This window comes from Pleurodeles waltl, chromosome 4_1 (genome assembly GCF_031143425.1).
Source record: "Pleurodeles waltl isolate 20211129_DDA chromosome 4_1, aPleWal1.hap1.20221129, whole genome shotgun sequence".
NCBI classification, from domain to species: domain Eukaryota; kingdom Metazoa; phylum Chordata; class Amphibia; order Caudata; family Salamandridae; genus Pleurodeles; species Pleurodeles waltl.
The window spans coordinates 419409759-419420561 of NC_090442.1; the positions used below are offsets into that span (position 1 = coordinate 419409759).

The 10803-nt window shown below is 42.1% G+C and overlaps 1 protein-coding gene across 1 annotated transcript in view; it reads right to left on the reverse strand.

Annotated features, from left to right (window-relative positions):
• NUDT5 (nudix hydrolase 5) overlaps nucleotides 1-4975 on the reverse strand; it is a 180456-nt gene extending 175481 nt beyond the window's left edge. The window contains exon 1 of the mRNA XM_069228666.1: nucleotides 4840-4975. The gene's annotated coding sequence lies outside the window, so the exon portion shown is untranslated. The remainder of the gene's footprint in view (nucleotides 1-4839) is intronic.
• Between the last annotated feature and the right edge of the window lie 5828 nt (nucleotides 4976-10803).

The window sequence follows — 10803 nt, forward strand, 5'->3', positions numbered from 1 at the left end:
TGAGAAGGTCTCAAGGTTAGACTGAGCCACGTGTCAATCCATAACTTTGTGTCCTTAGTCAGGTGTGTCTTTCCTGACTGGGGCCGTCCAGCCGCAAGGGCTGCCTGTGATGTATGCGAACCATAATGAATTGTGAAAAATCGCTGTACCCTCTAATAGTGTATATATACACTTCCCATACTTAGGGCCTGGTTACGATCTTTGCGGATGGAATACTCTGTCACAAACGTGACAGGTATTCTGTCTGTCGTATTACGATCTTCATAGGAAATAATGGTATTGTAATACGGCGGCCAGGATACCCGTCATATTTGTGATGGAGTAACCCCCGTCTGCCAAGATCATTATCAGGCCCTTAGTCTTTTTTACTTTGTACAAATTCCAGGAATGACACGTTTTAAAACAGAAATCCTTCTCACTTTGCGATCATTTTTACGCCTATATGGTGTACTGCAAACACATCCACTCAGCATCTGTTTATGCTGAAAAACTATTTTAATGTCAAAAAAATGTTTCTTTTGGGCACAAACCATAAAACAGAAATAGAAAAAAAATAATAATAATAATAAATAAATAAATAAATCAAACACACACATGATGAAACAGTAGCACTTGAGACAAGCTAACTACTCGTCACGTGGTAAGCCAGGCTGAGAGAAGGTAAAGGGCTAAAGCAGTCACCATTTCACTATGCGTGATAAATTGTTAGCTTTAAGACATGTGGCTCTTAATTGGGGAAGCAGTCATTTACATCTTGGGGCGGCGTATGCCTTATAACAGAATGAAAAATGTGCCTTGTCTTCAATGAAGGGTATATATGGAGACAAATGTCCATTTTAAGACTCTGAGGGTTCCTTCTACTACTGTAAACCTGCTCCCATTATCAGTGTGAACTTTCTGGACATGGGATGGTTAGTGTTGTTGAACAAGAACGACAGTCCCATGTGAAATAAGATTACAGGAAGCATGAAAATAAACTAGCACTGGCAAAGCCAACCGATCCGACATTCTCAGTGAATCTTTTAGTTGTGTCAATGCATGTCTTGTTTTGACATGGCTTTTATAACACTTTATGGTTGTGGGAGCCGACAGGCCCTCACCATTGTAACAAACACGGGCAGAAAAAAAAAAAAAAAAAAAGAACATTTTTGGTCTCAAAAAGCACACATTGCCACCAGTGGCGTAACAAAGCCCCTGCAGGCCCCGTCAAGGGAGCCCCTCAGCACAGCACTTGCTCTGAGTGATTCTGGAGGGAGTAACCCAGTTTTGTTACAACACTGATTGCCACAGAAGTTCCTGGCACTAAATAAAACAACTTTGTGTGGCAATATGCTCCTTGTGGAAGAGCAGAATGCGATCATACACAGCAAAGCCAGACAATAGAGAGAGAAATAGTAGTTTAATAAAAACAAAATGTCTAAACGCCAGACCTAGTTAGGGACCCACTTCTAAAAGAAAGTCACAAAAGTGCACCTATGGTATATGTCTTTGAATTAGTGGCTTCCATAAATTCACAAGAGCTTACAGAAGTAGACCATGAAATCGTACTCCTAGAAAATATTTGTGAACTGTACTTTAGCATGAGCAAATGTGCATGTGTAGATTTGCTAACGTGAAAATCTATTGAGCATTTGCACATTAATTTTCCCTCCAACCACTTTTTCCCAATCCTGGAAGAACTTCTACTTCTGCCATTGTCAGGAGTAAATGTCCAACCTTTCTCATTAGGGAAAGAGATTAGAGAAGAGCTGGTGAAAACCCTTAAAAACATGCAAATTAGTAGGTTTGCAGACTCAAAGGCATTCCGGCCCTGGAACTACTGCTTACTGCTTTCTCCAGCCCCAGTATGTAGATCTGCGGAAAGGTGGCAAAATAAGGAAATTGCTATATTAGGGATTGAAATTGCAAGTATTCAAGCCCTACTATAGTAGTAGCCCTGGCATAATCAGAGAGGCTATTGTCAGAGCTCTTACATAATGACATTGCTGCCATAATTTGTAACCACACTACATGGCACCTAAGGGACAAGTAGATTTTTTTTTACAGGACAAGTGGGTTTAAGAAGCAACCTGTCCCACGGACAAGTAGACATTTTATTAAATTCCACACCCCTGAGGACATCTACTGCCTAAAAGGTGAGCTTCTTGAAGGAGGAATATTAAGGCCCACTTCCTTGACCTCTGATGTAGCAGAAATGTTAGTACTGTCCCGCATGTTACAGAGACCATCGATACGTGACTGTTTATGCATTATGATAATCAAAGTACCAACAGTTTTGCTTGTAATGAGAAGCCATGTTAGTGTGCATTCACCGTAGACTAGTTATTGAAACCTAAGCAGAATTTAGATTAAATTACGTTTGAAGTGTGGTATCTGCCACAATATATTTTAGAGTCAAAAGTAATAGTCTGCATTAAAAGGATACTAGATTTCAGATGATAAGTGTTTTAAATTTGCATGCAAAAATAGAGAAATGCAATTCTGCACCACATTAACGGAAATGTATTCATAGAGTTCTTTTAAAGTAACTGTAACATGAATGCTAATGAAAGTTTATTAATGCTGAAGTTATACTTTGTGTATTAAAATGTGTATTTGAATGATTAAGGTGTTGTTTTAATTCACTTCCATTAGCCTAAGTAGGTCTGCTAGGCCCTGTATTCGTGACTTGACATTTTCTGCACAGTCATCTTGCTAACATGTTACTTTCTTCCAGATTTCATTCCTATGAGAATGCTGCCTATTGTTTTACTGTTTAGGAAGTTATCATTGAGGATGGAACATTTAGGACTGAGGAAAGACAAATTATAAAATTGTTGCAACCTTGCCTGGAACAGTATACAGATGGACAACGTTCTAATGACAAACCATACCAATGTTTCAAATTGGAGTTGTATGATCACTTTCTATTGGATATTACCCTTCCACATCAGGTCAGCTAATGAGCAGACGTATCATCTTGCCCTATGAACTTTAAAATATTGTTCCCCAACTGGACACGAGTCCAATGCCAAACCTGCACTTCCCCAAGCAGAATCCTTTCTGCCATTTTTTGCTGCATAATGAACCTCATGGACTGAGAGGTATAATCCTCTTTGCCCTTGCCACTTTGAAATGCCTTGTTGAGACTTAGAGATTTTCCCCTGATCCAGAGATGAAGACTCTTGACCGAGCTTCTGAAATGCTGATGCTTTATCTTTTACTTATTTTTTGCCTATCTTAGTTAGTGACCCATTAGCCAAGATTACCTTTTTCCAAATTCTTTTTGTCCTTTTTGCTGTTTTTCTTTTATCCCTGCATGTGTTCCACCTAGCACGTTATTACGCTATTAACTAATATGTAAGGTTTCCCCTGTCCAAACTAGCTAAACCTTAATGATTTGAATTGCCTTAATGCATATTAAAACTAAGCAACGCTTGTTTATCAGATAATTCTGCACTGTATTTGTTGCATGCCTAGTTCTCCTAATGTTAGCACGCATTAATCTATTTCATAGCTTTGGTCAACCCTGGTGATACTATATCTTTACAACTTTGTCTTGAAAATTGCCTATATGACTGAGATAAAATTTGTAATAAAACCCCTTAACTTTATTCCCAACTGGAGCTTTCCTTGTATGGCCACATTGACCATACTTGTAGTTGAAATGGCTTGTATTGAAATGTGTTGTCTGGTTTTCCACACCCTTATGCTGGGTCCAAAGATCCATTTCCTTTGTCGGGCATGGATTCCTGCAAAGGAAGGAAATGCTCCAGCAACTTCATTGCACTGCAATTTCTTTTTTTTTGTATTTAACGTTTGTAGGTTGGTTTGCTTGTTGCAAACATTCTGATTAGTAATTATACACCATGTAGTTTTCTCAACACTTTGTCTTCTTCTAAACATGTTAGGTAGCCCAAGGAGAAAATGTATTACACAAGCTGTAGTTTATTTTTCCTTAGAGTGCTAATAAGTGCCGAAAGCCATAGGTAAGATTGACAAAGAGCCTTAGCCAGCAGTGGCTTCTTCCTCAAAGGACTTTATCAACGCTAATAATGACTTGTAGTCCTGTTTTGTAAAGGAATGTGCAATAGTACAAGTCCAAGAATTCAAAGAAAGCACGTAGACTGGATCAGCACGTCACACACCGACTAAAGAAACTTGGCAGGGCTGCTGTCGTCTTTTTACTTACATTAAAATGACTCTTTGTCCACCTCAGATGGGTCAGTGTAAGGGACCATTTCTCCTGCGATTCTGTCCAGAATTTTAACAATGTTTCCACAGTCACTGCCAAGACTTTTCCTCCACGATTCACTTAATTGTAAGGCACTCCAGCCCGCAACAATAATAATAAAAAAAACATTCTCAAGTTGGGTGGGCTTCTCAAGTCAGTCTAGCCAGTGCTTGAAATGGAAAAATTGAAGTGCAGGTACTCTGTGCCAGAGTACCTGCTTGTTTCCGAGAAGTGCCGGTACTCTCCAATTAAAAGTATTGCGTTTTTCTTGAGATGAGCCGGTTCTCTCCCTCTCAAAATAAAAAAGTGCCGGTACTCAGTACCGGACAGTACCGGCCCATTTAAAGCACTGAGTCTAGCCACTCTAAACAAGCAGTACAACTCACCTCCACCATAGGAAAATGGGAACTGAACCTATGGGCACAGAGCTGGTGGCAGAAGCAGTTTGGACAAGATACGGAATAAATTAGACCGGAGGAAAGTGGGCAGCGTTCAGTGCCCGCAGGGCAGCTGGCCCCACCCCGCGGAGTAGAGGGGGAGGAGCCAGGGCAGCCTGTAAGGGGCACTGTACGGGCAGTGGTACGGAAGAACGACGGAACAGGCGCGCGGGGCAAAAATCCACTTACCAACACAGATCCTTTTCACGCGGTTCAATTTAGTCTTCCGCTGCCTCTAGCGCAGGCTCAAACAGTAAGTAGATGCGATGACGTCACCTGAGCCCGCGTACGGATGGGAGGAGGGACGTGCAGCAGCTACATGCTACGCCACTAGACCGACCCCTCCCTACAGCCAATTGCAGCGATGAGTGGTTTTTTTCTACACGTTTCAGCTTCCTCTACCGTGCTCTTATCCCATGTATCTAACCAACTGTTTCCCCATCCATAGTAAAATACGTTACTGCCAGTGTAGGAATGGATAAATGAACTCTGGTGTTGTGCAATATTGTGTATCCTTTTCCCCACTAAAACGTGTTACAGCCTTCTTTTCGCTGTCTTCAAAGTTCTGCTGTATTTGCCAGCTCAAAGGGCTGCCCCATACGGCCGCCCAGTGGAGGACAGGCGCACCTCAATCCTGCCCCACGAATGAAAGACGGAAGGAGCAAGGCTCATAACTCCCGCACCTGGTCAACTACAGGCCCCTTCTTTACGTTTACCCTTGCAATAAAATGATTACACCAGACATAATATTGTTCAGAGTATGGGAAACGAGGCCACACTTCTTTATTTGCATGCATTATCACAAGTGTTGGAGCATACAATTTTAGTAATGCTTTCGTGTTTCAGACATCGGCATTAGGTGGCATTTATATTAACGTTTTGAAAACCTAACATAAAGAAAAAGCTGCACTGACACATATAAAAAAAGTGTTTAAGTTTTTATATTGATGATGGACATGGTGCCTACCAGAACTAACAACAAGATAAAAATAATGTTAAAGTATATTTTTAATCATTAGAGTGACTGTAGTAGATATGAATTTGATTTATAATGATTGTTTCAAATTAGGTCTCTAGTTGGCAGAGGTATGCACCCTTTTTCCAAGTAGGGACTTCAATCCTAGTCAGGGTAAATCCTAATACAATCCAGTTTATCCTGTGCTCACCCTCTGGTAGCTTGGCACAGAGCAGGCAGGCTTAATTTAAAAGGCAATGTGTAAAGTATTTGTGCAATAACTCATTCCATAAAACAGTGAAAACACCACAGAAAGTACTCCACACCAGTTTAGGAAAATAGATAATATTTATCTGAATAAAATAAGAACAAAATGCCAAAAGTCCAATATGTACAAGTTGAGATATCACTTTTTAAAGATTTAAAACAGTCTCAATCCTTTAGAATCAGTGGTTGTATCCTTTTAACAAACAGTACCTGGGATGCATCAAAAATAATGACGCACGGTGGCCGCAGAGGAGGAGATGCGTTGAAAAATAAGATGCTGCATCGGATTTTCTGGTGCAGCACAGACAATGGGTAATTTCTCTCCATGCTGCAAGGTGATGTGTTGATTTCCAGGAGGACAGCCTTCGTTCCTCACTGCAATGCGAGGATATTTTGATGCCCAGGGACAATGTATTGAAAATCCTGGATGCACTGGTGTGAAGGAGCAGATGCTGCATTGATCCGATAGGCGGTGCAGCGAATTTTCAGTTGCAAGGCAAGCGCTGCGTTGATTTCTGCAGGTGTTGCATCAATTTTCCGACACACAGGGATTTTCTTCTCTCGGCTGAAGTCGTTTGGGTCCTGAGACTTCATAACAGGAGGCAAGCTCAAACCAAATCCTTGGAGAGCACTTGTAGGGAAGGCAGAGTCATTCCAGCAGAGTCAGAGGCCAGCTGACAGCAGGGCAACAAGCAGGACAGCAGTCCTTCTCAGCAAAGCAGTCAAGGTGAGTCCTTTGGGCACCCAGGCAATCCCTCTGACAGAGTCCAGGTGTATCCGGAAGTGTCTGATTTGGTGGGGTCAGAGACCCAGTATATATACACCCAAAAGTGCCTTTGAAGTGTGGGAAACTTCAAAGAGTGGTTTTGAAGTGTACAAGTTCCCCTTTTAGCCCAGTCCTGTCTGCCAGGATCCCTGTGGGCAGTTAGCAGTCCTATGTGTGAGGGCAGACCACTGGCCTTTGAAGTGTAAGAGAGAGTCCCTCCACCCTTCCTGCCCAGGGAGACCCATTCAGTATGCAGATGAATGTAAAAGTGTCCTGTGTTTATGGCTGTCTGGGTGGAATGCCCAAGGGGAGCTGTCAACCAGCACAGGCTAGAAGTGGAGTGGAGACAGGCTGTAAGGCACAGATGACAGTAACTGCAGAGAAATGCCCACTTTCACAAAGACTTACAATTAGTCCCTCCGCGCCTTTCTGCTCTTTAAGGAGGAGCCTTAAAATTTTACAAATGAGTTAGGCTCTGAGTTCCCTCTCTTTCAAGTTGGTGCAGAAACTGAATTTGAGGTTGATTTTTTTGTGTTTTTTTTTTTGTTCTTGAATTTGTATTATTGTCATATGTTTTTGATGTAAGTAATGTGTGTGCAGTGCCATTTTTTTTAAATATGAGGTAATTGCTCACTTTTGTATTTGTTCTTCCGTGTGCGATAAATGTTATTCAATTATAATTGTTCGGGATAAATGTTATGTATTAATGCAAGGGAAAGGTAATACACATAAGTACATGTCCTGCCTTTTATTTACATAGCACCTTGCCCTTTGGATTACCGAGGGCCTATCTTAAGGGTTTATATGTAGAAAAAAGGGGAGTTTAAGGCTTGGCAAGTAGTTGTAAATGTCAAGTCGAAGTGGCAGTGAAACTGCACACACAGGCCTTGCACTGACAGGCCTGAGACAACATGGTTAAGGGGCTACTTATGTGGGTGGCAAAACCAGTGCTGCAGACCCACTAGTAGCATTTAATTTATAGGCCCTGGGCATCTCTAGTGCACTTTACTAGAGTCTTACAAGTAAAATAAATATACCAATTGGGTAGGAACCAATGTTACTATGTTTAGGGGAGAGAGCACATGCACTTTAGCACTGGTCAGCAGTCCTAAAGTGCACATAGTCCTAAAACCAGCAGAAACTGCATCAGAAAAATAAAGGGAGGCAAGCAAAAAGTTGGGGATGACCACCCAAGTCTGTCAGGTCTAACAATGATTTATGATTTATTAGTATAAAGTTATAAGTGTAGAAGGGGCGTTGCACTTATTTCATCCACTCCCACACGTGTCAATGCCGAAACAACTATTCCTCAAAGTGGCGTATAGCTGTTTTCCTAGGTCCCTCCGTCTCACTGGGCGTGTGGTCCCATTCGCTCCAGCCTTGGCACTGTTGGGCACTCCGCGAGGCCCCAGGATCAGGTCGAGCTCGGAGCTACGCGCGTGGCATGAAGCAGAGTTGTGTACGCTAGGTGATCTCTATGAGGATGGCCAGCTGCTCTAGTTTTCTAGGCTTCAGGAATTGGGGCTGCTGTCAGGGCAGTTTTTGCTCTATAATTCGTTGTTGAGGGCTCTGAGATCCAAGTGGGGTGATGTGTCAGTGGCTCCCCCCACACACTTGCTGATACAATACCTGCAGGTGATGGGGCGGGGTGGCGATTGATCAGCTGGTTTACAGACGCGCTGCGGCTACATACATTTATCGAATGCGATGCGCTGCGAGCGGCCTGGGAGGAAGATGCAGGCAGTTCAATTATAGAAACGCGGTGGAGGATAGCTCTTTCTGGCCACCTTAACATACCCCGCAACTCTAGATTTCGTTTAATTCAATTCTACATCGTTCACAGGGCCTACCTCACTCCAGCCCGAGTGAACAGATATTTTGCTCGTCAGGATGCAGCTTGTCCCCGCTGCTTTTGCATAAATGCAGACTTGTTCCATATGCTATGGTCCTGCCCATTCTTGAGCTGCTTCTGGAAGGCAATGGTGGGCTGCCTGTCGGAGTGCACGACGCGGCGGGTTCCGTTCACTTGGGAGGCGTATGTGCTGGTACTTTTTCCCAGAGGTGAGTGGCATAGAGCTGCGGTGCGATTTACGGACCTGGGCCTGATCACTGCTAAGCGTCTGGTGACTCGTAGGTGGAAGTCGTCGGGTCCTCCATCTGTGCAGACCTGGAAATACTCCTTTGAGGTGTGGGCGGGAGCAGAGGGAGTGGCGTTGAAAAGAGAAGATGTGTTGGGGCTGCGCAAATATCCGTTGTCAGATAGCTGGGAGGAGATGCTACTGCATCTGCGGAATGTGAGTAGGGGTCCTGCTGTGGAGAAATCGGTCTAGGGCTGATGTATGCCCACTGGGGAGGGGAGCGATGCGACGTGGTGGTGTATGCCTGATGGCTTGATTTGATGCAGAATTAGTGTGCTGAATGGTGATGTTGATCTGGAGCCACTATGGGGTTCTGCACCTCCGCTGGTATGTTGGGTTGATGCAGTTTGGTTCCCATGCCGAATAAAGCGCGCTTGAATTGCAATTTGCTGTCTGTATAAATAGTATTCAGCAGTTGTTATTGTTCGTACTGTTTGTTTGTAATCTGTTTACAGTATCTGCCTACCAGCAAGAAATACCCATGTTCAATTATGGGTGGGGATGAACTGATATTTCAGACTGAATTGTTGAACCATGCAATTGATTGTCATCCCTCCAAGGACGTCTAAGCTTCAAGCCTCTGGCGTATGCATAGCCTATCTATGAATTTCATAACTGTCAATGGTGGGCCGTGGGAGCTTGGGTTAATCACGGTTTAATATGTGGGTTGGAGGCTTGGCTATATCTTGTTTTGACGCCTGCCTTTTTTCGCACGTGGGTGCGCAAACGAATTGTAATTGCACAATGGTGATTATCCAAATGTTATTGGTCTTTCGGTGTTATGATGAGATAAAATGGTAATAAACAGATTTATGAAAAAAATAAAGTTATAAGTGTAGAAAAAAATGCACATCTATGTCATACTTAATGTGATGCTTTAACAAAGACTGCAAGTACTAATGAAATGCTTTTACATATTTTGATGATACATTATGAATTCTGAATTTATAATTTTGCATAATATGTGTGTTTTATCAGCAATCATATTAATGCATGATATTTCTTGTGTTAGCATAACTAAGCCTGAAGTCTTCATATCTGCCGCCACATAAAAGTGTTGAATCATTTTTTTCTTCTAGCATGAATTATGTTGTTTCCCACTAATAGTAATGATCCCTATTGTCATATGTGTAAGATTTGTTTCCCAGTGACCGTCATTCTGGTACACTGAGACCCGAAAATTGAAAGCTAAAGTAGCGCCATTGTTCAACTGAACTTTTCTCATGTGAACTGTGGAAATCATCTTGTACCATGAGAAGGAATGCGGATTGCAACAAGTAATGTACAAAATTGTTAAACTATTGGATTTGCACGGAAAGGAGAGACGACTTCTCACCAAACCTGGGAAAGTAAAGTGATGTTGCAAACTCGATTTGTGCTAATAATCCAATTTGTATGTTGCCCCTTTTGCGTAATATGGACTAATCGAACTGACCAATAGAACTGTTTTGAGAATTCATAAATAGGGAAAGACTTTCTAAGTTTGAGGCAGACCCCTTTAGAATCTTGCTCTGTTAACTTCCCCCTTTGATGTTTCCTGATTTCCACGTGCAGCCACGTTCTGCACTTCCACCTGGCCGTGCTTCTAATGGACTTTGTTGATAATATACATGCTTTGCTGACAAAACTGAATTGAATGTTGATCCTAGGAGAGGTATATTCTAATGCAAATGTTAATTCCCCGTGATCTTCTTTACTTTAGTAGAAGTTAGCATGCTGACACCTGCCTATTTGTTTTTAGTTAGTTTAACTTAGCCGAAGATAGATGCTTTTCCAAATTATTTTTGTCTTTTCTTTTTGACTATTGCCTGCATGTGTTAGCCCATTCCCACACATGCATGTCCTAATTTGGCTAGTGGTAGGGAGAACCTATGTCCAAATCCTGATTTCTAAATCTTTGAAATCTGATTTGACTAATGTATTCACAGTCTGATTTGAATCATGTTTCTGTCTCACAAGTGTTTGCTTTGTTAATATGTATTCTTCTTCTAGAATGTTTAATAGTGTTGACATTGAGTAGATTAAAC